Raw genomic sequence first — 12,622 nt, 5'->3', positions numbered from 1 at the left:
ACAAAATCAACGCCTTTTTTAGCAACAAGAGTGTTGAAGCAGTTAGCTTTAGATGAAAAGGATAAGTATCCATTGGCTTCTAAAACGACACTCAACGATTTTTATGTTGATGACATTTTGTCTGGTGCAGAAGATGTCACCTCTGCTGTAGAATTGCAGCGGCAGTTAATAGACATGCTACAATCTGCGAAAATGGAATTGCACAAGTGGTGCTCAAACGAAAAAATTCTTTTAGAACAAGTTCCATTCGAAAAACAAGAGTATCGTTTTGGAGAATCTTCACAAAGCACCGTAAAGACTCTGGGTTTAAGATGGAATCCAGAAGAAGACTCTTTTAGTCTTACTGTGTCTAGTTCGTCAAAAATCTGTACAAAACGCACGGTTTTGGCAGATATTGCTAAACTGTTTGATCCTTTATGTTTCCTAGGGCCTGTAATCATGCGTGCTAAGATATTCCTGCAAAGGCTGTGGCTTTTACATCTAGAGTGGGATGATCCACTTCCTTTCAAAGAGCGACAAGAATGGGAGACATTTCAAAAGCCCCTACCAGAGTTGAAACAAATCACAGTCCCTCGTTGCACTCTAATAGAATCAATTAAAGAAACTGAGCTCCACTGTTTTGCTGATGCTTCAAAGTTTGGATATGGTGGAGTAATTTACTTGCGCTGTGTCTCTAAAATTGGCGAAGTTAAAGTGACTTTACTTTGCAGCAAATCTCGAGTATCGCCTATCAAAGTAATAACCATTCCTCGTCTGGAGTTGTGTGCAGCAGAGCTCCTTTCCAAACTTGTGTGTAAGGTAATAACATCTTTGAGTTTATATGTTGACAAAGTTATTCTGTACACAGATTCAACAATTGTGTTAGCCTGGATTGCTACATCTCCTCATCTTCTAAAAGTGTTTGTGTCAAATAGAGTAGCTCGGATCCAAGAGCTAACTAAGGATTTCTGCTGGAAACATGTCAGAACCGAATCCCGCTGACCTAATTTCTCGCGGTCTGAGACCGGAAATTATTGCTGAAAACTCTTTGTGGTTTCAAGGACCAAATTTTCTGCATCAACAGGTCATTGATTACAGTGTTAATAATAACTTTGAAAATTCAAATGAGAACTATGTGCGCGAACTGAAACTTATTTCTAATGTAAATTTGACCGTAACTGTTAAAAATTCTCTTTTGGATTATGTTTTTAGTATTACTAATTGTTATGCTAAATTAATTAATGTTTTTGCTTATGTTTTAAGATTTATAAGAAATTGTATATCCAAGGAAAAACAAGTAGGTAATCTGACAGTAGATGAGGTTTCGTTAAGCGAAAATAAATTACTTTCCTTAGTCCAATGTCAAAACTTTCCTGAAGAATTCAAGAACTTAAGTAAGAGAAGGGAAGTATGTAAAAATAGTCAGTTAAAATTTTTATGTCCCTTTTTAGATGAATCTCAAGTTATTAGAGTAGGTGGTAGACTGCAGGAAGCTAACTTACCGTTTAACACAAAGCACCCTGCTGTCCTGCCAAAAAATCATAAACTGACTCATTTAATTATGTTACACTACCATATTCGAAACTTTCATACTGGAGCACAAGCGCTCTTGCATAGTGTTAGACAAAAATTTTGGCCGATAAGTGGGCGTAATCTTGCTAGAAAGGTAGTAAGAGAATGTGTTACGTGTGCCAAAGTAAAACCAGTATTGCTGGATCAAAAGATGGGAAATTTACCATTAGAGAGACCGAATCCATCCTTTCCCTTTAACCATACTGGTGTTGACTTTTGTGGTCCTTTTGGTATAAAGTATACAACTCAGAAGAAGAGCGTAGTGCACAAGATTTATGTTGCAATTTTTGTTTGCCTCTTGACTCGTGCAGTCCACCTCGAGATCGTTTCAAATTTGTCTACAGAATCATTTATTGCTGCTTTGAAGCGATTTATTTCTAGAAGGGGTAAATGCGCAACTTTATTTAGCGATAACGCTCGAAATTTTGTTGGGGCTAGCAATGAATTGAAGCGACTCTACAATTTGTTGAAATACCCTGATGAATTCTTAACCAAATATCTGACATCTGAAAGAATTCGTTGGAAGTTTATTCCTCCCAGGGCTCCTCACTTTGGAGGTATCTGGGAGGCAGGTGTTAAGTCGTTTAAGTTTTATCTTAAGCGTGCAGTTGGGAGATTGATTTTTACATTTGAGGAGTTTCTTACAATTTTGAACCAGATTGAAGGAATTTTAAATTCACGTCCAATATCCCCTTTGTCAAATGACACCAATGATTTAGAAGCTCTTACACCCGCACACTTTCTAGACGGGCGACCTTTAACATCAATAACAGAGCCTGATTTAACTGATTTTTCTGATAGTTCTTTAAAGCACTGGCAGCGCACGACTAAAGTAACGCAATATTTGTGGAAAAGATGGCAAAATGATTACATCAGTCATTTACAGCAACGATTTAAGTGGTATTCCTCTAAGGATAACGTTAAAAAGGGCACTATAGTTTTAGTAAAGGAAGACAACATGCCCACTTCGACTTGGTTACTGGGTAAAATAGAAGAGGTAATTTATGGTAAGGATAAAAAGGTTAGAGTTTGTATTGTAAGAACTAAGTCAGGTTTTTTAAAAAGACCAATAACTAAATTAGCTGTACTACCAGTAGATGTTACATAATTTCAAGTATATTTCCTGAGTTCAAAAACTTGTTATATAAATGCATTGTATTTTAATTTAGATGTTGTGCATTTCTTGTTGTGTGGTTAATTATGTTTATTGCTTTTGTTCATGTGTATCAATTTAAATTTTGTGATATATGATTTGGACTGTATGGTGATTTAAAACTGTTTAACTTTGGTCATTGTTAACTATGTAACAAATGCCCAACCCGGACGGTATGTTAAGGCAGAAGTGATCTGGCAACCACGATGAGAGAAAACGACAACTTGGTTAGCTAGCGGTCATTATTATTGTATTTGATTGCGTGCTGGGAGGCGCACCTATGCGATGGCAAGAGTGTCCATCCAAACAGAATTTAAAAGAAATAAAGCTACAGTCCATTAAATCTTGGTGTTTGTGTTTCATGAGTACTTTTATGCTCGAACAAGCATTAAAAAAAGATACCGTTTCTCACCAAATTTCTGTAATATCAGACACTATAGAATACAAAATCCAGTCTTTACTATAAAACTTGATGAAACTACCGACATTATAAAAATATCTCAATTCATCGTTTATCTGAGATACGTTTTTGAAGACGACGCAGTAGAATATTTTTTATGTTGTAATATTTGGAAAGGAAAAGCAACTGGAGAGAAAATATTTGAAATTATCAACAGACATTTTGAAACGAATAATCTTACCTAGACACACTGTGTCGCAGTTTATACTAATGATGTTGCAGCATAACAGGTAATTATAATGGACTAAGAGGGTTAATAATGAAAATTGTTCCCCATATAATATTCCATCACTGTATGACACATAGAAAAGCTCTTGTTGCAAATTGATGAAGAATTGCACAAGATTACTGCAATTAATTACATTAAAAGGCAAGATCCTAAACAGCTGTCTCTTTTTAATACAATGTAATTAGATAAGTACTGTATATGGGACATAATTACCATATACAGTACTTATCTAATTACATTGTATTAAAAAGAGATTCAAGTCAGTTGGCTTTCACACAGAAAAATAGCGAGACATATTTTCGATTTGAGAAATACAGTTTACTTATTTTCGGAAGAAAAGAAACATGCATCAGCAAGTTCATTCATTAATAATGATTAATTAGGAAAACTCAGTTACATAGTAGACATTTTCTAAAAACCTAAGCATTTTAATACTGAGCACCAATACTGAAGCTTTTAAAACTAAGCTAATACTTTGGCAAGGAGCATTGAACAAAAACAACAGAAACATTGTTTTCAGAATTTACTAAAGAAAATAATACAGATTTCTTGTTTAAAACAACATATGATAAAACTGACAGAAAATTTTTTGAAAAATTTCCAAATAAGGAATTAGGTTGGATCTGTGACCGATTTTGCCTTTGGTATTTTCAATTCTAATGCATCTCTAAATGAAAAAGAACAATTAATTGATATTTTAAGTGATGGAGTACTGTGTGTTCAAGTTGAGTCTGTAACTTGCCAAAAATTTTAGTTATCTATTGGAAACGAATATGCCTATTTAAAAGGAATGAAAGTAAATTATTACGTTTCTTACATAAAATTGTACAACAAACCTTTAGCTTATATTTAAAACTTCTAAAATGCTTATGTTACATTTTTCTGTTATATAAGCATTGAAAGTGGATTTCTCACTGAAATAGAAATAATTTTGCTATTGAATTAACATGGGAACTTTTTTATTGAAATATGTTTTCTCTGTGACATTAGTTGCATCTACTACAAACTAAAGATTAAAGAACTGTTTTTAAAACATTTCGAATTCGTTGTCATATTGATCTATGAAGCACTAGATTACTGAGTTTTTATTACATTATTGACAAATATAATTTTTAAACAGTCAAAAATTTTCAGGGAGATAATTATTTGTCAAATATTAATGTGTTTTCAAAGCGGAAATAAATAATAAGTGATAAAAAGAAAATTAAATTAGAACATTCACATTTCTAACAAAGTAATTTAATCTTTATAATACAATATATTTTACAATGATAACGCAAAATACAATGTGAAAGGTTATGCGAAGATTATGATAGTACCTAGTAATCCTATAACCAGATAATAATAATATTAAAATAAATTTTATGTGAATGAAGTTTTCTTATTACAGAAACAGTCAAATTATGCAATTACATAAACGAATGCACTTTCAAACAATATACTTAATACTGTTTACAAGTGCAAGCCAAAGTTCTGTTTATGTTACTTCTCGCCCATCAGCGCATGCTCAAGAATTAGCATCCAGGCGAAACTAGTCAATTTGTCCATGACGTCAAAAATTCGAAAAGTGGGGTAGGGTTTGCAAATACGCTTCCCTTACTTAGGATTCCTTCTTTTCGATTCGGTTCAAATGATGAATCCGACCAAGGAGATTAGAATAGAGGATCCAAGGAGGTTAGAGGTGTAATAGACCTCCTTGGATCCGACAATTCAAAGCGCATGCGTGGTTAATGTTGGTGGGAATAGCTGAAGCGCCTAATCGCACCGCTGGTGCGAATAGCATCGGCCGTTAAATAGTGAATAAATGGAAATATAATCAAGAAACTATACAGATGGATTAATAGACTAATATCTCTTCACAGTACCAAAGAATAATTATTTTTAAAGTGCATCAAAAAAAATCTTGATTGTCCAAAACACATATTTGCAGCAGCATTCTTATCAAGATGTTGATAAAAATGATTATCATCATTTATCTCACGAACTTGATAAAAAAATGAAGGTGTGGTTAAATAACGACACTGAACTTGATACCCGATTTTTTCGCCACCGCTAGTGCGGACCTCACTCTCTTTCATCCGCCTCCCACACTCCTTTCACCCTACTCTTTCTGCCCCCACCCGATCTTTACCAGAAGTCGAGTAAGAAGATATTTCTACATCTTGACAGTCGAGAATAATACGATCTGTGTGTATTACTTTTTTTTTTTTTTTTTTTTTTGTATTCTTCGGCAAGATACAGAAGTTTGATTTTGCAGATGGCATTACCAACGCTCTTTTATGTTATGCGTACTTACTTTAACTTAAACTGTGTTTGTTTACATTGTTAAGTGATTGGGCGGAGTAACTTGGAATGCTGTTTACAACTTTATAAGAGAGTTTTCGCCAGATTTTTACTATGAAATCTGATGTTTCAGATATTAATTTGATGTGTGATATGAAAATAAAAATTCGTTTAATTTCGTATTGTTGATCTTACGCAATCTCGTGGAATAAAAGTATTATAGCGGTTTTCTGTATATTTAAAAAAAGAGAAAGAAACATGGTATATTTACATTTTCCATCTCAGTTGACGGAGGAGGAAGAAATGCTAAAGAAAAAATATGAAAAACTAAGACGTAAGAAAAAAGCTCTCCAAAATTTAAATGCTCCTAAACAGGAACCTCCTCCCCCAAAACCTTTAAAGCGACCACTTGAAGCAAAACCTGATGCTAAGGAAGTCGCAAAGAAACTTCTTAAGTCTGGTGCTATCAGTGCTATTAAAGTTGAAAATAAAGAGCGACAGGGATTTAAAAGACCTAAAGCTTTGGAAAGGAAACGTAATGCATGTGATAAAACCACTAGCTCTGTAACAGGATATCAACCATTTACTGCATCTCATGCTCTTGAAGAAGAACCACCGTCATTAGGATCGCCAAATGATTCAGGATCTAATTCTCCAAACAGCAGTGGTCGCCCTCCGGTGAAAAAACTTTATGAAAGTTTTGTTAGTTCTAGAAAACTGGAAGACGAGATTAAAGATGATCGAGCACGGGAAAATCAGCGCAGGGAAAGGGATAGGGATGGAAGACCTGAAAGGCCACGCCAGGGAAATACTATTTATGTTCGAGGGTACGGTGTCACACAAGAGATTTTGCAAAAAGCATTTGAGCCAATTGGTAATATTATCAATATTTCAATGGAAATGGATAAAAATTGTGGTTTTGTGACTTTTGAAAAGATTGAGCAAGCTGAAAAAGCAATTAAAGAAATAAATGGTACAACTGCTAGTGGTGTACGTCTTAATGTCTCCTTAGCAAGGCGGCAACCTCTGATCCCACCACTGGGAGAAGATTCATCTTCATCCTCATGGGCTACCCTTGCTGTCAATTTCCCACAGAAAGGAAATCATGTAGATTCAAGAAGTCTTATTGTATATGAAGATATATAATTAGAAAACTAATCAGTGGAACAAATTAGAGTATGAATCTCAAGAAATCATTAGAGCAGGTCATTACACAGAACTCAATATTCTTTTTTAAATAACATGTTATTTTGATGACATTACACTACAAAAGTTAAAATAGTAGCAAAAGTTTTAATCTTTTCAAATTCCGTCAAACTGGAGAATTCATTAAAAATAGTTGAAATTTTTAATAACATGTATGTTGAGTAGGCTGTATATTGCCTCACATTCTTATTTTATGTTTTATTACATTATTTATGCAGTATCTTCTGTAGTAACCTTGGTGAGAGAAAACAGTGTTGATGCAGTTCAGCTTAAGAAAGTTCTATTTATTGCCAAATCAAAGAATGTACATGTAAAGAAGGAAGGCTTCCATAAATGTAATGTAAACCAATTTAACAACTGCACTGCTAAATTGTGGAGGGACAAATTCTGTTCACTAAGTCATCAGGTGTACAGGAAATTGAGGAATATGGTACAAAACTAAACACCTTAGAAGATTCAGTCTTTGATGAAATTTTGTGATAATTTAAACTTGGATTTTTAGAGACTTTTTTGATTCAAAACAAATAATCCATTAATTAATCTACTTGAGCAGATCACTGATTTAATTTATGTCAAAATGGGAGGAAAAAAAAAAAAATGCTATCGCAGAAGTTTGAACTCTTCACAAATGTAACCACTGACACTGGTTCGACAGCTAATTTGCACATGCAGAAAAAGGTGTTAAAGCTGGGTGGATACCCCCATAAAGTAAGCTTCGGGTGTATTTTCCGCTGTATGGTGTGACGGAGCCACTCCTGCTTTGGCGAACATTCTTTCTTAGAACCTTTTTGACCAAACAAGAATCAAACTTAATACGCTAAATGATAAATTGGCAGTCAAATCAATGTCTGCAATACATAAGTTATTCAATATTTACATAACATATAGAAGAAATTTAATATACATATAATAGTATTTAATACAATTATAGGAGCAATTTATTTAAAGTAACATTGTTCAGCAAAAGTTATTTAATATGTACGTTAATTATATATTTATTTAATGCAGTAGAACTCCAATTATCCGAACCAGTTGGGACAGGACTCTATTCAGATAATCAAAAATTTGTGTAATTGGATTTTTTTTCTTTGAAGAAAGGGTCTATTTACACAATAATGTATTGTATGTTGAAAATGGAAGAAAAAAAACGGTTAATCTTTGGATTATGGTAACTTGGCGAAAATTTGGCGACCAACCCTGCTACAGCAACCTGCTAGTTTTGTTTTGGATGCCATTTTGTTTTCACGAAGTAAAGGCATTTTTTTTTTTACTCAACATTTTTTCCAACAATCTGCTAGCCGAATTACGCTTATACTAGAACTTTTATGGAACAAAAATGCTTAATCATGACGAAGATTAGGTGCAAAATTGGGAGAAAGTGCAGAATCGCAAACTGCTTGCCGCGTTTTTAAGAATTGCACATACATGGTATCCTCCATGTACACGTTGACCTATTTTCACTTAAAAAAAACATCCCAGAATTGCACAAAAATGGCATTGCACAGACTCTTGACTTTATCCATGGACACTGCTAAAGTCCTAGCTAGTAACCTTTATCGCCTTACCAAAATGTTGCCAAACTACCTGTTTGTTACCATATTCCAAAGATTAGCCGAAAAAAAACTATTTTTTAAGGAAAAGGTTTTAATTAGTTAAAATGGAAAGGCAACACTTTTACGTCCATGTTATATAGCATACTGTACAGTATATACAAGTGCTGAAAGTCATTGCTTGCTGAACATCTTGGTCAAAGTAAGCTGTTTGACTATCTTATTCATTTTTGGGCAGCCAAGTCGCCCATCCACTTAATAATGAGAAGTTGCATGTGGTCACACTTGGGCTGACACTCCATCCACTTCAAAGTAGTTTTATGGTTGATAAATGCTTCACTATCTGATGGTCCCGTGTTTCCTTCAACTTTAATATTAAGATCATCTTAATCTTTCTTCTCTCACACTTTCAATAAGTTCATCATTATTTAGAATTTGAAATCCAGGGTCTGACGAATAACACACCATCCATTCTGCTGTATCCTGAGCACTAACTTCTGAACATCCAGGAATTTTCAAAAGAATATTTCTTAATTCCTCAAATTGACACATCATCCTCATCTTCTGCTGTCTCTTCTCTTTCCTTTTCTTGAGCTTCTTCTTCCTTTTTCTCATTTTGCTTCTTTATTTCAGTTGATTCTGAAAGTGATTTGGATAGTCGGAGTTTGGATAATTGGAGTTGTACTGTATATATGTTTAATATAATCATGTAAGCTATTTATTTAACCTTTTGAAGTTCGGTGCATAATTTTTTTTTTTTTGGAAAAATAAGTTTACACATAGATAATTAGCCCCTAATATAATGTTATTTCATGAGAAAAAAAAAAAAAAAGAGATAAACCTTTAAGGTAATTAATGATGTGGGGGTGATACCGCTTGTCCCACTGCGCATCTAGAGCAGTAAAATCACATCTTTGCCTGAGCATAAATTCTCCTAACATGCTTATCTAAAGTGCTAGTGTTAGCAATCAGATGAAAATGCAAGACATAAAAAACGTTTTTGAATAATTACCTAGAAAATATTGATCATATTTGCAAAATAGAAAATATAAAAAAAAAAAAAAAAAAAAAAATACATAATTAAAAAAAAATTGCTCTATGTATGACTTTTTTAATATTTTTTAATGATTTCATAGTAGATTTGAAACAGAGAAGATTTTCATTCTTCTTTATTTGCTACAGGTTTGAAAAGGAAGATATTTAGAAGGCCGTCATGTTTATTTACATTTCATCTCTCTTTCCTCTGCTTAGGATATTTTTCTATGGTGAATCACACTCACATATCCATTCAGTATTCAATGGCATTTCATGTTACAGGTTTAAATTTTAATTTCTTTTGGAAAAAATACTATATTTTTCATGTTTTAACATTACTGAAGTTTATTAAAAATATAAATTTGCATTATCAATATATAGAATGAACATGATACTCGAATTAAAAAAAATGAACAGGTCTGCCATCTACTAGCAATTCGTCCCACCTTTTAATTTCAACCATTTTTAATTAATATATATGAATTCAAATAATAATTTTTATTAGAAAGGGAAACTTTCAGATAAAAATATCAGTTCTAACACCAAAAGTTGTTCAGGTGCATAAGAAAAAAGATTGCTTCAAAATTAGACCTGAAAAGAATTTTCATTTTACATTATTTCCATGAATGGATACTATACTACAGGTCAATTTGAGTTGAGAACACTGGATATACTAGAAAGTGTATGTGTCCACCGAAGAATATAGTTCTACCATTTCGAGAAGTAATATTGTAAAAATTACGCTGTGAAATATGAATACTGCTAAACAAGGAGAACGTAAGGGAAAAAATGTGTAAAACGATAGATTACTTTGCGTCCAGCTTTTTAATTAAAAATTTGCTAAATCATGTCAAGCATTCGATGATCAGCAGGAAGACAGTCCCCTTTTTTTTGGCATTATTGGCAAAATTGTAAATTCCAGCAACCCCGAGTTTACTCCGCTCTCAATGAGAAAAGCAATTAAAGCATTCATTCATTCACTGACCGGGAGGAGAAAAAAAGCAGTTGTCATGGCGTCTGCATCATCTTCGACATATGTGTTTACTTTTCAGCCTCATAAAGCTGGAAAACCATTGTGCAGTGCCTCTAAGATTATCATTGTAATGACTTTGCGGATTAATAAGGCACCATGAGGAAAACGACACCAAAATTTATTAAAAATTAACTTTCAAAGAATAATGAAAAAAAAATTAACATTTAAAGAATAAAGGCAAACTCGGAGCACTACCTCGCTCCTACAACATAATTAACCTACAACCTGCTTCCTCTGAGGCTAACATGCAACTGTCCTCTCTCTCACTTGCTGGGCTCTGCCAGGCGGCTGATTGGCTCACCGCTGCCAGATACATGACACCCCCCCGGTAAGATTGTGCTACGCCAAAGCGAAGCAGAATCTGAAAACTGAACCAGCAAATACAAACTTAAATTGTATACTCCGCATACCAAATTAATTCAAAATATAGGAACATGTATATATGACATAATAACATACTTTGAAATAAATGCAATAAACATTCATCTCACAACAGATGAATAGATGGCTTGATACAATACCGGAGTTCTGTAATGAAACATATATGTAATACTATTTCAAAACACACTATTATAATGCAATATTAAATGGAAACCAGTAATTTGATTTTCAAAACAGATGGAAAGTAGCTCTCGTACAATTCCGGAACAAAAGAAAGTAACTAATGCAAAGTTTTAAAACATATTAGTTCATACTTAGTTCACACCTATTTCATTCACCCACTAGTCTTGAAAGACCATCTGCATTTTTTAATTGTTCACCAGGGCAATGAGAAATATGAATATTATAGCGCTGAAGTGCCATTGCCCACCTCTGTAATTTGGCTGAATGCGGTGCCGACTTATACAAATATAATAATGGATTATGGTCTGTGATCAGCTCGATATTCGATCCAAACACCCAACACTCGAACTTTTTTAATGACCACACAACTGCATAAGCCTCGCGTTCAATAGTTGACCAGTTCTGCTGAGTTTTCGAAAGTTTTTGACTGGCAAAGCTGATAGGATGCAAACTGCCTTTGCTGTCTCGTTGTGACAAGCAAGCACCAACACCATATGAACTAGCATCACACTGTATGGTGTAAGGTTTTTCTGGTTCTGGAGTGTACAGTTTTGGTGCTTCACACAGTCGACGTTTCAGTTCTTTAAATGCTGATTCCTCAACATCAGTCCATGGAATTCTCTCAGGAATTTTCTTTTTCGTAAGCTCCGTCAATGGGCGAGCTATTTCTGCATAATTCTTTATGTAATCACGATAATAGTTGAATAAGCCTAATGCACTCTTCAGAGCAGTCTTGGTTTTAGGACTTTTTATAATTTCAATGGCTTGTAATTTTTCAGGATCAGGTTGATGTCTTCCAGCTCCTATTATATGTCCTAAATACTTTATCTTTGAACGTGCAAAACCACATTTCTTCACATTCACCGTAAACCTGAGATCACTTAATGTAGTTAGCACAGCATCTAAATGTTTGAGATGCGAATTCCAATCTGGTGAAAAGATAGCAATATCATCAATATATGCTTTGCAAAAATCACTATGTTTTCTTAAGGCATCATTCATCACTCGCTGAAAAGTAGAAGCTGCATTTTTTAATCCAAAAGGCATCACTTTCCAACGATATTGGGAACGATGTGTCTTGAATGATGTTAAATCACGACTTTCTTCTTCTAAAGGTATTTCCCAGTAACCTTTCAAGACATCTAAACAGGTGATAACATTCGCGTGTCCAATTTTATTGATTAGATCAGTCACATTCTCCATTGGAAAATCAACAGGCTTGGTTACTTGATTCAACAACCTGAAATCAATACATAAACGCATACTTCCGTCTTTCTTGGCAACACATACGACTGGGTATGCTATTTCAGCTTCACTTGGCTCAATAAGACCCAAGCTCTCCAATTCCTCGATCTGTTTATCTACTTCAGGTTTCAAAGATTCTGGGATCTTATAGATATATGGCTTTTTTCTTTCAGCTCCAGGTAACAACCGAATTCTATGTTCACCAACGCTGGCTATTTGGATCTCCCCAGAAAATAATGCGATGTGCTTGAGTAAGAGCTCGTGTAATTCCTTTTGTTTGCTATCCTCTAAATGACTAATATCCACCTCGATG

General features: G+C 34.1%; 1 protein-coding gene and 1 pseudogene across 1 annotated transcript in view; both read left to right on the top strand.

Moving 5' to 3' along the window:
- The window catches only part of LOC118190066 (uncharacterized), a 258,700-nt gene that overhangs the window by 110,983 nt on the left and 135,095 nt on the right, over positions 1 to 12,622 (top strand). The window lies entirely within an intron of this gene.
- Positions 5,692 to 9,272, top strand: LOC146996847 (negative elongation factor E pseudogene; annotated as a pseudogene).

The sequence above is a fragment of the Stegodyphus dumicola genome, chromosome 6, assembly GCF_044657685.1.
Source record: "Stegodyphus dumicola isolate Sdum_Otavi_A_Nest chromosome 6, ASM4465768v1".
Taxonomy (NCBI): Eukaryota; Metazoa; Arthropoda; class Arachnida; order Araneae; family Eresidae; genus Stegodyphus; species Stegodyphus dumicola.
This window is presented reverse-complemented; position numbering and strand designations above follow the sequence as displayed.